General features: G+C 46.0%; 1 long non-coding RNA gene across 2 annotated transcripts; it reads left to right on the forward strand.

The window, feature by feature from the left end:
- The first annotated feature begins 2,195 nt into the window (after positions 1–2,195).
- LOC120401996 lies at positions 2,196–17,444 on the forward strand. 2 transcript variants are annotated; one of them, XR_005596898.1, is made up of 3 exons: positions 2,196–2,276; positions 6,694–7,032; positions 16,950–17,444. It is a non-coding gene; the product is annotated as an uncharacterized LOC120401996 (long non-coding RNA). The 2 variants fall into 2 exon arrangements; XR_005596897.1 differs by lacking the exon at positions 16,950–17,444 and having other exon boundaries at positions 6,694–7,046.
- The last annotated feature ends 215 nt before the right edge of the window (positions 17,445–17,659 follow it).

A 17,659-nucleotide genomic window follows, 5' to 3' on the forward strand; every position in this document is an offset into this window, starting at 1 on the left:
ACATCGACCTTGACTCTACACTGCTCGTGGAGGTGGAGTTATTAAGTCTGTGGAGTGAGGCAGTTACTTTGGCGGGAGCGAAATGTAAGTGTAGACGCTTCCATAGCTAGGTCAACATATGCTGCCTTACACTGCAGTGTAGACCAGACCTAAGAAACAGTCCCAGCGCCAAAGACTTTACGATCTAAGTAGATGTAAGATGGCGGACAGGAGCGTTCTTATCCTCATTTTGCAGATGGGGAAATAAGGCACAGAGAAAGATTAAGTGACTTGTCCAAGGTCATACAGGCAGTTAGTAGCAGAGCTTAGACTTATACCCACCTCTCCTGAGTGCCAGGTTTTAACCACAAGACTACTCGCCTTCTGCTGCTTCAGTTTTGGCTATTAAGTTTTCCAGAAGGTAGGTAAAAGAAGTTTTTTAAATAGTCAAACTAGGATGAAATGCAGATCGCCGTGCTTAAAGGAGCTGGTTTTGCTCAGGGCTGAGCAGGGAACTGAAATGATTTATTATAAGCTGTAACAGAATATATTATTCATATTAGAGGCATGGGAAAGGCCTTTGATATGTATCTGAAAACGCTTCAAACCCATAAAACAGATAAATTTTGTATGAATAGTGGTGCAGAGAGTACAGATGAAACTCTCTGACACATCCTCATATCACCTAATAAAATGTAGGGCTACTGTGCTTACACAATCCATGCATTAATTTCACTTAAAAGAGAAATTCATTAACATAGCTGCATATGATGATAGTCCATCCAACCCAGGCTTTTGAGGCATACTATTATGCTTTAATTTTCTCTTGACGCCTACTGCAGCCTGGATTTATTTGAATCTGGATCCCTTAACTCCCTCATGTGACTCCCCACAGACTTAAAGACCACCCTTTTTTGACCTAAAATATCCCTGCTCCTCAATGAAAAGCTCACAAGGCTGCAATTTTCGGTTTGGTTCATTCCCATCCTTTCAGCTGGCATTTAGCACCGGTCTTTCTTCCACAGCCAGCCAGGGCTCCAGGAATTCAGAGGTTCTTCTGTTTGCTCAGAGAAACACACTTAGATTTTCACATCAGATGCCTGCAGACATTTCCTCCTCCTTTGCTTCTGAATTTGTGCTAGCCCTTAACCGGGAGCTTAATAGATGAAAAGAAGCCAGGCTACAAAACAATAGCACGTACAGTAGGCAGGTCTTCAATTGGTATAAACCTGTGATACTCTACTGACTTCAGTGAGGCTATGCTGATTTACTCCATGCCTGGATCCGGCCACGTGAGGTTCAAGTCATTATGAAATTAGGCAAAACAATTTCACCAATTCCTAATTAACAATAAGCCCCAAATTCTATAGGTTATTGAGTGAACAACGGGATTTGTCAAGCACTCCTCTTGTTCTGCACCATAATGGATTGTTACTTCCTGGATATGCCTCCTGCTAATGGTTTTGTTTGCTGTAATAGAGAGACATCCGAGTGCTCAGTACAACTGCATACAAACCAATCACAATAAAGTCTCCCACTGAAGGGCGGCAATTAAAGCATTCATTATTAATTGCACTAATTAACCTCAGACACAAACCAGCTGGTAAAGCAGCCACAGCACAACTGGCGAAAACTTGTCCCCTTTTGTATTTAACTAGACTGCCATGGTAGAGCTCACAAACGGTGACACTGGCTGCCTTGCCTGACAAGGGACTTTCCCGTGCCCAGGCTTGGCTCCTGGGGCGTAGGATGGCTGCTTCGCCCAGCACCACTGGCAGATTGAAACCTCTGAAGCCAGCCCGGAGAGGATCACCTTAGTGTAAGGGAATCCTTCTGGGGCAGAGATATGGCATAATTATTCCTACATCACCCCCTTCCCTGCTGCCATCATCGGAGCATGGCCAGGTCTTCCCTATACCCAATCAGTCCCCAGCTGCCTATCAACCTCTTTGGGCCATTGGTAGAAGATGTAATCTAGAGCAGCCTCCAGGTTGGTAGACAGTGTAATTTACAGTCTTCAAGCTGCTCTAAATTACCCTGGAGATCAGTCCAGCACATATCCATCCTGGAATCAGGGGAGCACACAGCTGACCTTGACACCCCCATCCCAAACTGTGCTGCACATTCTTTCGCTATACTCGAGATCTGGACCATGATCTGTCCACCAGGAGACTGTTTCCATGGACAACCTTCCGTAGCAACATTGGCGCTGCCTAGTTACTAGGTCAACTCTGGAAAGCACTGCAAACCAAGCTGGTAAACCAAGTGCCAGCTCTGGCTAAAGCTGTAGGCACTAGGTAAGAACTGACAAACTCATAGCTGGAAACCAAACAGCTCATCTGTCTGGTAGTTTTGTTCAAAATAGGTCTGATAAAAATGTATGTAGTGTTTAGGCTCTGTGAATGACTTGTAAGTTGCTGCCGTGCGTTGATCTCACTTGTAATGGCTGCGTTCTGTGCTATAAGGAAATACGCACGTTTTGCTGTCGAACTTTGAAAATGTTTGCTCTGAACTTGTGAACCCAGGCTCGGAATCGTCCCTTCCCCCACTGGCCCTCCGGCAGGACTATAAAAAATGAAGCAGGCCATCCTAAGACAAAAGCTTTGTTAACTGCCCCAGCCACCCTGGGAGAAGCACGTGCTGAGGCCTCATCCCATCGGTGTTTGGATGCTGGAAGAGGGAAATAAAAATAGTTGACATGAAGATTTGTCATCTCTTTGCTGTTTGCACTCTCACAGGGCCAGAGACAATAAACTAAAGCAGAGCTCCCCAGGGATTACCCCTGGGTCTTCCCTGGAAGACATTTTGAAGTGACCGATTACTACATCTCTGTCATCTTTATGAATCAGACACGGTAACTTGTTTATGGGTATATGTTTGCTTGCTTTAACTGGTAAATAACTCTTTTATTTCTTTTTTGTAGCTAATAAACCTTTAAATAGTTTATTACAGGACTGGCTACAGGTGTTGTCTTTGGTAGAAGATCTAGGGTACCTGAGTGAGCCCCCTCTGGATCTTACTTAAGAACTAGCATTAACCCTGCATTCTCCTCCCTATAACTGTCCCACCAGTATAAACAAACTCAGAGACATTCATTCCCAAACGGACTCTACCAATGGGCTACTGGAGCTACTGGTGGCAATGGCAGGATATAGCTCAGGTTTATCATTCTGATAGACAGCTGGCATGTACTGCACCTGAGCGGGTGCTACCCATTGTACCCTCCAGGAGGAATGGTTCCTGCACAGGGTCTCTGGAGGTGGATTTATTTACCTCTCCTCATAGTCATCAGCTGTAGCAATTCCACAACGGATACGTAGCTCCAGAGACTGATGGGATAGAAGCCTTCGGATTCCCCCCTCACTTGCTGGGAGCTCAGAAATGACAGTGCTCCCCAGATGCCCAGAAGTCAGTATTGGCTGTTGCCTCCAGTTGTCTCCCCTGAAAGCGTCAATCTTGCCCCCATTCTCCTCTGTAGCTTTTGATCAGGCTCTTGGTTCCTGCTGAGAACCACGGTGGCTGCGGCCAGGTTCTTAAGCCATGCCTAACTTCCAACTTTAACAGTAAGTCAACAGAGCTGCTCCAGTTTAGGGCCCCTAGGTTAATTGAGGACTGGATGTCTATAAAACCACTGTTTGTTCCACGGGCAGCAGCTCCTCCCATCGCAATGGCGGGCTCTAGAGAAGAAGTGAGGGTTTCGCTCCTCTAATGCAGCCCAGCATGGGCAGAACACATCCAACCAGCAACTCTCCACAGCTGTAACTGCTTGCTCTGTACTCTTCAGTGGGTGCAAGCCGCTCTCTTAAAATAGACCTTTTTTTTAAACTCTCTTCCACTTTTGACATTTCCCATTTTGCAAACCTCGGATCGGGTCTTGCAACCCCATTTAAAGCCGCAGGAAAACTCCCACTGTCTTCAATGGGCCTGACTAGCAGAGACAGCCTCCAATTTTGTACCCAGAAATCAGTTTGTTAGGGCTTGATCGTTTGCACCCACGATTAATTGCAGGAGCAATTATCTATGCAGGCAAAACTGAGCCCACAAAATTAAAGGGCAGGTTGGGGCCCTTTGAAAAATCAAGCCTGACGGCAGATCAGGCCAATTCAATTTTGTCTCCTTGCCACTTGAAAGTCATTAAAATTAACTTCGCTGATTGGTTTGGCAATGCATTCAGTCCATGTTGCCAAAAACATTCGTTTGTGCATCAGCATTACTGCTATTGTCTCAGCACAGCTGCGGAACCAGCATTACCAGGGGAAAGGCGGCCCCATAGACAGTGATTCAGGCATTCCAGGTTCCATTCCTGACTACCATGGACTTCCTGTGTGACCTTGCACAAGTCACTTAATTGTGCCTTGCCTCAGTTTCCCATCTGTAAAATGAGGATAGTAATATTTCCTTTCCTCCACTAAACTGTCGTCTTTTTAGAGACTGCCTCTTTTTATGTGTTTGTACAGCACCTAGCACAGTCTTGTTAGGGGTCTCTAGCCCCTACAGTAATAATAACAATTAATTAATAATTCAACTGTTATCAAACTATCAGGACAGTGGCATATTTTGTTTTTGTAGGATCTAAACCCCGTTTAAAAAAAATGCCCAGCAAGTGACAGATACATTTGAAAGGAAAGAAAAAAAAAGCCTCAAACTTGTGTAGGTCTTCAAAATCCAGAGCATAATCTATAAACGATCCAGTCGATCAAATTTGAGATCTAAAGCCCTGGGTGTCTCATTTCGTGACGTGACCACTGCATTGCATGTAAGGGTAAACCTCTGTTTTATTTGTCAATGAGATTCTGAATTAAATGAGCAGGGAAGTGTTTTCTTTTCCTTTCTCCCCTCCCCCAGAAGAATTTATTATCTCAAAGACGACACCTCTTTACTTAAGTGCTTCTGCACTATGCTGCTACCTTTGTTGGTTTCTGAGCAACCAGCAGAGCGCTAGCTAGGGAGCAATGAAGCATGGAGCAAATGGAAAGTCAACAAGAAGACCAGAGCGTCTATAACATTTTTGCTCTGAATTTTCTGCATTTTTACCTGCGCCACTGGCTATAATTCAGCTGAAAAGGTACATCCGTAATATCTGTAACCACCAGACGCTCCTCCTTTCCCCCCTCTGAATCCGAGTGTCCTGCCAAAAAAATCACTTGTTCATCCATAGGAGAAAGAACTTTCTTAACATGATGGTGGCCACAGAGTGCTATTTTCTGGCCGGTAAACAGCTTTGCCATCTCCCACGTCTCTCAGTGCACCTGATTAGCTAAGAAGTTGGCATTGAGTTTATATTGCTGATGAGTCTCATTGGAGTAATTTCAGAAGAGGAGAATGTTTGAAGCTTTGTGTTAGGTGGAATTTTTGTGTTTTCTTATCCGTGGATTGTTGTGTGTGTGTGTGTGTGTGTGTGTGTGTGTGTGTGTGTGTGTGTGTGTGTGTGTGTGTGTGTGTGTGTGTGTGTGTGTGTGTGTGTGTGTGTGTGTGTGTTAGGAGGAGGGTTTTTTGGTGGGATTTAGAAGTTATTTGTGGTGGTTTTTTTCCTTCTTTGTTGGGCCCTGTTCTGGCAAAAATGTAGGCACATGCTTAATGTTATGCACAATGGGTGAAAATCCTGGTTTCATTGAAAATGATGGCAAAACACTCATTGATTTCAACAGAGCCAAGAATTCATCCAGTGATGTCCATGGTGTGAACGCTAAGTGCATAAAGTTAAGCATGTTTGTGAGTCTTTGCAGGATAAGAGTCTTGGTTTGTACATGGGAAAAATATTTTCCCCTCTTTCAATATATTTTATGGTATGTTTAAGGATGGGCACTTTACGGCTTTTCCTCCCACATTTTTACTTGCGTTGTCACCTTTACATTGCAGTAATAATTAATTATATTATTCTTGAGTTATCTGCATATTTTTCCTAGCCACAGCAAACAGAGAGAGAGATGGGAGTATTGCAGATGGCTCAGGTCACGTCTACACAGGGACTCTAAGAAAACTATTCTCAGTTAACAAAGGTGTGAAATTAAACCAAATTAGCTAAAGCAGATTAAACAGCTATATGGACATTCTCATTTGAAATAAAAGAGGCCTTAATTCAGTTTAGCTTAATTCACTTCAGCCAGGTCTACACTAAAAAGTTAGGTCAACCCAGCTATGTCACTCAGGGATGTGAAATATCCACCGCCCTGAGCAATGAAATAAGCCAACCAAACCCCCGGCGTAGACAGTACTAGGTTGACAGATGAATTCTTCCATCAGTCTAACTACCACCTCTCAGGGAGATGGATTAACTACTGCAATGAGAGAACCCCTCCCATCGCAGTAGTGAGTGTCTACACAGAAGTGCTACAGCAACACAGATGCTGTGTGTTAAGTGTAAACACAGCCTTACAAAGTGAATTATATCCGATTAGTAATGCCTGCACATATCCCTGTGTAGACAAGTCCTCAGTGATATTTTGCAAACTTCCTTTCCCAACACACCTTAAAAATCCCAACTGTAATGCCACCAGTGATTACCTCTTAAATCTTAGCAGATAATGTGCTGGACACAATGTGTCTGTGGCATGCAGCTTTAGGAGTGAAGGTGATGCTAATTTGAAGCTGAACTCCAGATAGAATTTTCTGTAGGGACTCCTTGTACAGGTACATGCTGTCTGGAATAATAATACGAGTTTTTGCCTTTTAAGGTCTCAAATGCATGTATTTGTTTCTTTTGTTTTCTAAAAGATGATCGGAGGCTAAAATTCTGCTCTCTGCCACATCGTTGTGAATCTGAAGTGAGATTACTCCACATTTGCTCCAGTAACCAAAAGCAGACTAGAATCCTGGAGTTTTGTTTTGCACAGCTGACCAAAACGGATCCCGGCCTGAGTCCTTGTAACTGAAGGATAGCAAAAGACGAGGAAGAAGAGTGCTTTCCAAACATACGCTTCGTTCAGTTCAACTTTGGACTATTTCCTTCTCCAAAGCAAAAGTTATTTGAAACAGCCAGCCACAAAAGGGTCTTGTCTTGCAAAAATCTGTGTGTTTCCAAGTAACCTTTTTTATCAAAGGAAAAAAAGCCAGGTCAGATTAGAATATTATAATTGTCCTTTCTGGCTTTAAAATCTGTGAATCTATGTCTTCGTCTTTCAACAGATTTGGGGACTTGGCAGTAATTTTTGGTACAGCTGGAGAAAAACTCTGTTATCTTGAGTCGATTTCTCATACCATCCCAGCCAGATGAATGAAGTTTGTCTGTCTAGAGAATCTCTTTTTAAAGAATAAAAGAGAGCCCACCTTCCCACCTCTTGTGTAAAACTGTTTGCTAGCCACAAACTGCAACCATCTGCCACAAGGTGTCGCTAGAGATTGTTGTATTTTCCCCAGGCTGCAGTATATTGTTCAGTGGCTTTCTTGAGCATTAAATCTGCTCTTAGCATCCCTCTCACCTGGCCATCAAGACACAAATGTGCCACGGGGAGGGCCCAAAGCGAGGGATGCCATTTAAACAGCAAGTAGCTTCAAGTTCCGTGAGCTGGGGCGGATGCTCTCAGCTGTGATGCATCTCTGAAGTTTCCTCAATTCCCTGCTCTCCACCGTGGCCCCCACTCCCACCCTGTTCCCCCTTTTCCGTAACCCCTCAGGCTTCCCCCAGCCTTGGCAGAAGATTTGAAGGGCCGGGTGGAGTCTTCACTAGCATCATCACTCACAAGGCCTGGGCCGGCAGCTCTGCCACCCATTGCCTGTCTGAGCACGGACAGATTCAGAAAAGGGAAGCTCCTTGGATTAGCACGGGCTCATCTGGGCCCATAACTCTCCTGTAAAAGCAGCGAAGGTGTCTTGGTCTGAAGCGCAGAAGCAGGAACTCACTTCCATCTTCTCCTCTTGCCTTGCCATTTCACCTTCCGCACATCTCTTTCCTCATTCTTATGCCAGCTCCGTTTCCCTCCTCCTCTCCCTTTAATCCCCTCCTGGCTTCTCTTTCTTCACCCTTCCTGTCTCCACTCGCCTTCTCCTCTGTTGGCCTCCTGACATTCTCTCTCTCCATTCCTGCCGTCACCCCATCTCTTCTTTCCCACCACCATTGCAGTCTACGGCTGTCCTTTTCCCAGAAGGGATGAGTGGACTGAGAGCTTGGGGCTATTCCTGCCTCTGCCACTGACATGCTGTGTGACCTTGGGCAAGTCACTTCATCCCACTCCCACACTTGTCTATTTCAACTCTCCTTAGACCCTTGCCAAAGCAATTTGGGGCACCATACAGCACACTGGGGCCTCTGGCTCAGCTGGGGCCAGTAGGTGCAGTTGTGATACTACTCATAAAATAAATGATAACGTTACAATTTGGTTTTGGAGGCGATCGGCCTCACGGATTTAGCAAACTGAGCTGAACCTTCTATTCATAAACAGTGTCACGTTTTCCAAACTATTAACCCAGCCCCAGTTTTCCAGAGATAAAACACAACCTTCTAATAAGAGGATATCCTTGGCTGGCCTGGCGTCTTTATTTCCATGTCCAACAGTCTTTCAGAGGTGCCGACTTTCTGATTTCCCCAGGGGTGCTCGACCCCCACACTGCCCTAGGCCCCGCACCCACTCCACCCCTTCCCCCAGGCCCCACTCCTGCCCCACCTCTTCCTGCCCCACTCCACCTCGCCTCTTCCTGTCCCATTCCTCCCCTTCCCCGAGTGTGCCCTGCAATCGCGCCGCCTCTCCTGTCCCCCACTCCTCCCTTTCCCCCGGCACAGCCTGCCTGCTGCTGAACAGCTGATCAGTGGGGCCCGCTGCCAGTGGGAGGTGCCGGGGGTGAGGAGGACGAGCTGATCGGCAGGGCCCGCCGGTGGGTGGTGAGCACCCACTATTTTTTATCATGGGTGCTCCAGCCCTGGTGCCTATGCCATCTATCATCAGGGTCTGTATTACAACAAGACGATCCTAGATCTAGGCCAGAGGTATAGGCAGTGAAATGCCAGTGCTCTGCTAGATTTCTTCAATGGAGCTACATCAGTTTCCAAGAGCGGAGGATCTGCCCCGGGTTTTTTTTTATAACAGAGTTTAATGTACTCCAGCACTGCTCAAGGGGAAAAAACTCGTTTAAACATTAACAGGAAATCAAAACGATACAGGTCTATGAACAGGAGCCGAGATTATAACAAGCGGAAGTACTGAAATCATCACTGTGCTGGAAAGGTCCGCTGCCTTAGGAGGCTCTTGACAGGTTTATTTCTGTTTCTGAGAGGCTGGTTCCTGTCCATTCCTCCAACAGCCAAAGCTGTTGCCTGTCAAGGGATCTCCGCTCATCACTCATTGATCAACTTTACTTTTCAAACCTAGGTGCTGTCACGTCTCCATCACTCCTGTAGGGCCTGGTTCCGCATCCACCGACGTCCAGGGCAAAGCTGCCACTGACTTCCACAGGGCAGGAGCAAAGCTTGACGATATAACAGACAGCTCTCCAGAAATGCCCTTTGCGCTCCAAAATGGAGACGCTGTGTCAAACTCCAAGCCCTCCCCACTCAAATCAATGGGTCCATCAACTGCAGTGGAGGCAGGATCAGGCCCCACAGGCCTCTCTTTCCACCAACCTATTTCACAAGGCGCTACAACGCCATGTGAGGGCCTCCTAGTATATAACTCCTAGGGAGTATGTCACTTTCTTTACATGTGAGGAGGCTCCCTTAGCCACTAGATGGATTTGATTTGTGACATCAGCCAGAGGCCTTAACACCCTGGACTGGATCATCTCCCTTTCCGTGGCTTTTGGGGAGACAATCTCTGTGAGGAATCCCTTCCCATCAGCCCTTTGAGGGGAAAGATTTGCCTCCCCCATCCCCCCGAAGCCTGGTTGGTCCCCACCCATCCCTGTGAGGCCAGGGTCATCCACACAGATTCTCCATTCCTCCCTCAGCTGTTGCTCTCCTGGAGATCTGTTATATTAATTTAGATGACATATGTGGGGCAAAAGGGTTAATATAACTCAGTCACTGTCCAACATTAAATAAGGGCCAGGGTGTGGTATACAGAGACCTATTTAATACCATGGCAAACACACTATTGAAAAAAAATTTATTAAAGATAAAGAAAAGAAGGAAGAACAGTGACCGCTTTCCAAGTGTAAAGTATTAAGTATTGCTTTCATTTTAACCAGGTCCCTTGTTCCTTTTCCCTTTGGCTGGAGAGAGTTTTTAGAAGGTAACCCCCACCCCTTGTGGGACAGTCTCCAGGATGATAATAACTGTCCTTTTGGGGAAAAGAGAAGACGTTAGTTGAGATGGACTGGAGCCATTCTTGTCGCTGCGGTTGCTCACGTCCGATCACGTTTCATTTTAGGTGGTGAGTGGGATTCGGCTGGAGCCGGTAGGGGTGGCAAATTCATCTGGATCCTTTCTCTGGCCCGAGCTGATCAGGACACCTTTCAGGATTAGGACAAAGAAGGAGCAGGGTTCCTGGAGGTGGTGGGAGTGACAGCCGCGATGGGGAAACTCACTCCAGTAGCCTCCGTCTCTTCTTCCCTCTGTTCTTTCATTTCCCCACAAAGTCTCTTTCTTTAAGGTCCCCCCAAGAATGGAGTGATGGATGCAATGACCCATTATTTTGTCCACCAGTTAATATCCAACACTTCAATTCTGGTTCATTAATTTCTGGCTCCACATCATCTGTGTTTAACAAGCATAATTTCAATAGTCCTTGGATTACATCAGCATCAATGTGGCCTCTCTGGTTTAGACTAGTCCAGTTTCTTCGGTTTTCTTGCCCCTGTTTCCATCAGCATTTTGTTATTCTAGGTTATCGTGACAGCTTATGAACTTCCACTTAAGTTTTGCAGTTGACCTCACAATTAGGGTAAATTTGCAGGCCCTGTGCTCACCACGGAGGGATTGATGCTGGGGGCCAGCGGCCTGGCGCTGCATTACCTTTCCGGAGCAGTAGTGTGGGGGGTGTTGCTGCCCTGGGGGTGTTAGGCTGTGCGGGGTGACTGCAGAGACCAAGGTCCTCCTCCATTTTGGAAGCTGAGGCTGTGGGCCGCAGGGAGGTGGATCAGACTGTGACTGGCTGCAGCTCGCGTTGCTGTGCTAAGTGACAATGGAGTTGTTCAATACAAGCTCCCTGTGCATCATTAAAAACCACACAAAGGGAGGAGCCAAGGTGAGTCCCTCCTACTCCTCCCATCCAGTAACCAGTGCTGATTTGCTTATTTGCCAGTAACCAGTGCTGACTGACTAAGTGTTCAGAAATCAGCAGTCAGCCTCTCCACTCCCTTCCACCCCGGACAAATCATGAGATTGGCCTAAAAATTACGAGATTTTTGAAAGGTAATAGTTTTGAGGTCTTTTTATTTGTTTTCTGGCTTTTGAGCTTTTAAGGTTCACATTTTCAAGCTTTTCTGTACAAACACAAGGGCTAGAAATTTACTCTCTTTTTAAAATGAAAGCTGAGAGTCTCATCTAGTCACATGACTCTAGGAGCTGGGGCTTGAAGAACACCAATTATCATGAGACTTACACTAAAATTGCAAGTGTTGGCTGCACTGAGTAAGATTTTTATGACCCTATTGAACATGAAACTGGTTTAGATAACGAATAACTGGGATCATGTGGCTGATCTCACATTTGTAAAATGTAAATATGATAACCAGAAGTGTGCTAGAAGCAAAAATGAGAACAGTTTATGAGCTTACTTAGAATGTAAGCTCTTTGGGGCAGGGACGATCTTTTGGTTCTGTCTTTGGACAGTACCAAGCACCGTGGTCCATGACTGGGGCCCATACACGCTACCACGGTATAATACAAATAATACGGAAGGGTGACGGGCTTACTGCAACCACACAGCTGGAGTGATGCTCCAGCAGCAGCTGTCCTGATTTAGTACGGGACCACTGCTCCACAGCCCATGGATCTTTTTTTGGCTTGTCAGGGATGGCCAGTGGCCGTTTTTTCTCCATCTCAGCGGTGGCAACCCTCCCTACATTCCATGTGCCCAAACTTGGGTCAAGTTTTTCAGAATCGACTAGTGATTGGGGCACCCAAATTGATGTATCTTAAAGGCACCCAATTTTCCCAAACCGGTGAGCATCCACCCTCTGAAAATCAGGCCCTCTGAAGGCATCCTTGTTTGGGCACACAGAAATTTTGAGAACTCTGAGGCCATGTCTACACTATGCCAGTATAGTCTCCATAGTGTAGACACAGCCTCAGAGTTCTCGAAATGGAAGCCAATGAAATCAAGTTGGAATAGAGATGTTTGGAGAAGGGAATTTTCATCTGACAGGAAATCCTGACATTTTTACTGCAAATATGAACAGAAAATGTAACTATTGAAAAGTTTTATGGACCCAAATATTCCCAAAAAAGTTTGGAATCAGAAATCTTTCTGTAGAAATGTTTCAACATTTCCTATCAAACTGAAGTGAAAATTGTCCTTTTGCGTTGAGGTTTTGACATCAAATGTCATTGGATCATGGTTTTGGTGATGGGTGTCTACCCCATGCAGGCCCTGAAGAGGTTAATATGGGCCTGGGAAGTCAGTTAACATACCTGTCAGCAGCTGGGAGAGAAAGACCCAGCCAGGGGCTGGATGGTGATGATAAAGCCAGGAAGTTTGCAGCAGAAAGGGGTTTTAGGGAGAGTCTGCAGTCACTCTCTGGGGCATTGAAGAGGTAGGATGCAATCCAGTGAAGCAGACTTTGGTTGCCAGCTCCAGGGTCCGTGGGCTGGAATGCAGAGTAGAGGGTGGGTGTAGCGGGGTGGTCACCCACTCCTGGCTGGAAGGGCTAAAAACAGCCCTAGGAAAGGGCTGTGGCAGGAGAAAGCAGCCACTGGGCTGAATGGGGGAAGCAGGCAGAGCTGCGGCCACGCCCCAACCAGAGCCCAGCTGGCCCCTATAAGCGTCTGCAAGCCAGGAGCCCAAAGAGTCTCTCTCTAGCTGTGGAGGGAGATGGGCCTGGCTGCAGGGAGCTAGAGACAAGGTACCTGAGTGGAGCAGGGCTGGGAGACGGCCAAGGGAGCTGGGGAGCTCCAGCTGGAAACCCCCCAGGCTGTGGCCTAGTATGAGGCCAAACAGGTACTGGTGTTGTAGGGGACAGCCCAAGGCTAGACAGAGGCAGCAGACCCAAACCCCCCTTGGCAGTGATGAGTGACATACACTGCAGTCTGCCCCAGGGAACGGGGGCTAGTTGGCGAGGCAGTAGCCTTACACTGAGTCAAGGTGGGGGTTCCCTGGGGAGGGGAGACCCCGAGACTGAGGGGTCTGGGAGGGACACGGGGGCCAAGCGGCAGCAGGACACCACCCTGCAGAGGGCGCTCCCGAGGCTGGATGAGCTAATTTCGGACAGACACCAGCAGGAGGCGCCGCAGGGTTGAGTCCCACATCACTACAATGGGCCTGGCTTCCCCTACCAGCCACCATGGAAGGTGAGGAGAAACCCCTTGAGGTAAGGGGTGTAAGGTCCATGGAGACCGGAGACAGATGGGAGACTTGCTATAAGGACACTGAACTATACCTGGGTTGGACTCTCTGTTACCCCTAAAGGGGAGAACTAAAGTATAACCTGGCCAGAGGGCCAAGTTGCAGGAAGAGAAACCACCACAGAGGTGGAGCAACCATCAGCAGGGAGCACCATACAGGGAGACAGCCATGACACTACCTCACATCTGGCCACGGGGGGGGGCGCGCCTGCAGTGAATGAACCCCTTTACCATTTTAAACTGTAAAATGAAATCCAATGATATTTTATGTCAAAATAACAATTGTCATGTTGTTTCAGGATGTCCATTTGAAATGAACATTGTCGTTTTGACATTTCTTGCCATAAGATTGAAATTTTTCATCAGAATTCAGGTTTACTCGGGAAAAACTTGCCGTTTTTCGATGAAACCGGTAGAAAACTTTCTGCACAAAAAATGTCAGCCACCTCTAAATTGGAATTCAAGTTGGGGCCAGTGCAGTGGTAATCAGGATGATGTAACTTTAAGGGGTGAGACATTGCAAACCACCAAGGCTGAAAATACCTGCTGGATATACATGGAAAACTGGGTTAATCCATTGTGGAAACACCAGTTGGTTTATGCATTGGGCCTCTATTCTTTCCTCACAGACATAAATTTGCTTCAGATAATGCAGTTCCCAAGATGACCTGTGAACTTCCAGACATGGGCATGAAGAGGGAGTTTATTCTTTATTTTGAAACCAGAACAAGATCCCTTGGACAAATGCAGCATGGAATTCTAGCCCCGGCTATGCACCATGTGTGGGATATTCCTGGAATGCAGGTCTACAGGTCACTCCTCCAGTCAGCTGCCTATGGCCTGGTCTACAAACAAAAGTTGTACCACTTGGACTCTAACTCCCTTGGCAAGGAGCCAATTACCCCATCAGCCCCAGGCTGGTAAAGAGGCAGGAAGGAAGTGCCAAGTGAGGAAAGAGAGGGGACTAGGGCTGGGTGAGCCCTCTCACGGGAGGGAGACCTCTGTTCCCCTCAGGTCCTGAGGAGAGGGCCAAGCATGGCAGTGCTGTAAATACATCGTTGCACAGGGATTGTTGTGGACACAGTTATACAATATAACTGTGTCCACAGGAGGAGTTGTACCCGTCGGCTTATTTCCACACAAAACTCACTCCCCGAACTGAAATTGTTATACTGGTTCAGAAACGGTGCACAGACCAGAGCGATGTTCATAAAGGCCAAGAATTTGCTGCAAGTTGTGCTGCCTTTGTTGTGCGGAGAACTACTGGTGTCAAATGCGAAGAATCTCCCAGGGTAGAAAAATGTCGCTCTTAGTTTCACGGCGGGATTGTCGCTTTCTGAGGCACATTTTGCATCATGCAAGGAAAATCAGACACTTACTGCTGCAGAGTCGCATTCTGTTCTCGGAGCATGTGTTGCTCCCATTGACTTCAATGGTAGTTGCATGTGTATAGCACAAATGATGTGCTAGGCAGCGTGGCATAGTGGCTGGAGCACTAGGTCAGGACTCTGCAGACCTGGATTCTGTTCCTGACTCTGTTGATGACTTTGGGCAAGTCACTGCCCTTTGCTCTGCCTCAGTTTCCCCATCTGTAAAAAAGGGGATAGGATTCCAGACTCGCTTTGTAAAGGTTTTTGAGATCTGCTGATGAAAAGTCCCACATTGGAGGTAGGTATTATTATCAGACAGCAGAATCTGACCCATAGGAATTAATAGACAATATTTCCACTGTTGATTTCCTTACCACTAATTAAGTGTGGAAGGCAGCTTCTCACTAACATTTAATTATTCCTCCTTCTTGGACTATATTTATTTGAGATTCAACTTTTTTTCCCCCATCCTTTCAACAGCACATTGTTTTAGCTGGAGTAATGAGTTTCAGGAATATGTCAGAGCACTTTGGTGAGTAATATGCCTGGAGAGTGACACTTGTACGTGGGTGTTGTAATGTGCCTAACAACATTATATTCTGATCCAGCCCTGCGTGTAACCTCCAATTTATTTCTAAGCCCCTGTGTTTATTTAACTGAATCTGTCTTCCATCGTTTAAAGCAGTGGCACTCAACCTCTAAGAGCCGAAGAGCCACTTCATCATCGCATAGATGCAGAGAGCCGCAAAGGCGCAGGAAGCCACGAAAGAATTCAGCGCACTGCACTCAGAATACCAAGACATGTTACTCATACAGTCATCAAAACAGCTAAAGAGAGGTTACGGTCTGAGCAGAGTTACTCAGAGCTCCAGGAGAGAACTGGCATTCCAGGGCCGGTGCCCACTCCAGTTGGTCAACATCTCTGCCACCCACCTGGGGTCACACCCCTTGTGGGTGTATTTCTGTGCTGGATTCAATCGGAGAGAAGAGTCACACGCGGACTAGGGAAGAACGTGCAAGGCTCAGGAGCTGTACATTGGCTGCCATAATTGTCACAGTAGTGTTCAGAGGTGCCAGGCGGGATCAGGGCTCCATTGTGCTGGGCACTGCATTTTGGGGGTATACGTGTGCGTATACACACACAAACTGAGAACAGATAGGGACAGAGAGAGAGGCAGAGGCAAAAACCATGAAAGCCAAGCAGTACCCTGTGAGCCTTGAAGAAGCTAGAGAGAGCTTTGGGGTCTGTTGGATAAATAGGCTTGCACTGTGAGCTACGACATTGCTTCTTTTGGTTTTGGTTCCTACTGCGTTTAGATTAGCAAGACTTTATACATTCCTTGTAAATAAACAAGACTGAGTCCAAGAAAATACCTGACTCCCTCAATTTCTGCTTCCAACTGGAACATTCCCCAGGGCCCAGAAATGTCACTAGCCACTGGGGTCGAAAAGGAGCAGCTTCATTCTCATTGGCTTCCATAGTTAATCCATCAAATTGGCAAAGGCAGATTGGCGACCAGTGCAAGATTTGAAAATGCCTGTATCTGTCTTACTGAGAAGACACCTTCCTGTCAACTGTTGAGAATAGGCCACTTCCATCTTAATTAAATTGGCTCGTTAGCACTGAGCCCTCACTTGGTAAGGCATTTCCCATCTTTTCATGTGCTGTGTATTTATACCTGCCTACTGTATTTTCCACTCCATACATCTGATGAAGTGGGTTCTAGCCCACGAAAGCTTATGTCCAAATACATTTGTTAGTCTCTAAGGTGCCACAAGGACTCCTCGTTGTTTTTGAGAAGAATAGGAGCAGAAGGATAAAGCATTGACAATTCTGCCCTTTATGTTGGTTGAATTATCTGCAGTTCTGTGGGTTCATCACATGTTTTTTAGGCATCTAGCACAATTAATTGGAAAAAAAAACCACCTTGGCTTGCTTTTCTGTTTACTGTTCTGTAATAGAATGAAAATGTGAAATTGCTTAAGACACTTGACCTCCACAACCTCACTTATGCACTTGTTTCACTTTTTGTAATGTTAAGGGTTGGTGACTATATTTAAAGTGCCTCAGTTCTCTTAAGTCTAGCAAAGAGATTGTGCACATGTTAAATACAATGCTCCATGTTGCATGTCCTCCAATATCACTCTCTTATTTATTCTTTTTGCAGCCATTCACAGAAGTTATTCTCCGTTATGAATAAAGTTATCTCTGATGTCCTTCAAAAAATAATGTCGGGCTTTTGACTGACTGAAGGAAGTTCAAGGAAAATATTCCAGGTGGCCGGGACATGAAGAACAAGCTATTGAACCTGCCTTCTGTTCCTCCTGCTTCTATGACACACTCACCATTGGAAACATGTTTCCTTTGCTTAATGAATAATGATTAACAGCACTGAAGCATTTAGATTGGTAAGAACCAGGCAAATACATGACTGGAGCTACATGTATCTATTGTATAGAAATACTCTATAAGCCAGATCTTCTACTGATGTAAACCGAATAATTGAAGTCAATTGAACAATTAATTCAATGGACTATGCCAGGAGAGGATCGGGCCCTATGTTTGTATTGATTTTCACCTGCGTACACACAATTGTTGAGTTTTATATTCGACTTTACATTGTCACCATTTTCTTTTCTAAACCGGTCCTGGTGGAATGTGACCAAAGGCTAATTGAAATGCTGTATTTCTAAAAGAAGTCAAAGAAAATCATACTGGAGCTTTTGTGAGTTTATTTCTCTCCTTGGGCATTGCAGAAAGTCAAATAAAACATACACACACACACACACACACACACACAAAATAAGGACATGGAAGCAATCTTTAGGTGGGGAAACAAACCAACAAATGTGTAGAAATTCCTGTGCCGGAGTGGAT

This window comes from Mauremys reevesii, linkage group 3 (assembly GCF_016161935.1).
Source record: "Mauremys reevesii isolate NIE-2019 linkage group 3, ASM1616193v1, whole genome shotgun sequence".
In the NCBI taxonomy this organism is placed as follows: domain Eukaryota; kingdom Metazoa; phylum Chordata; order Testudines; family Geoemydidae; genus Mauremys; species Mauremys reevesii.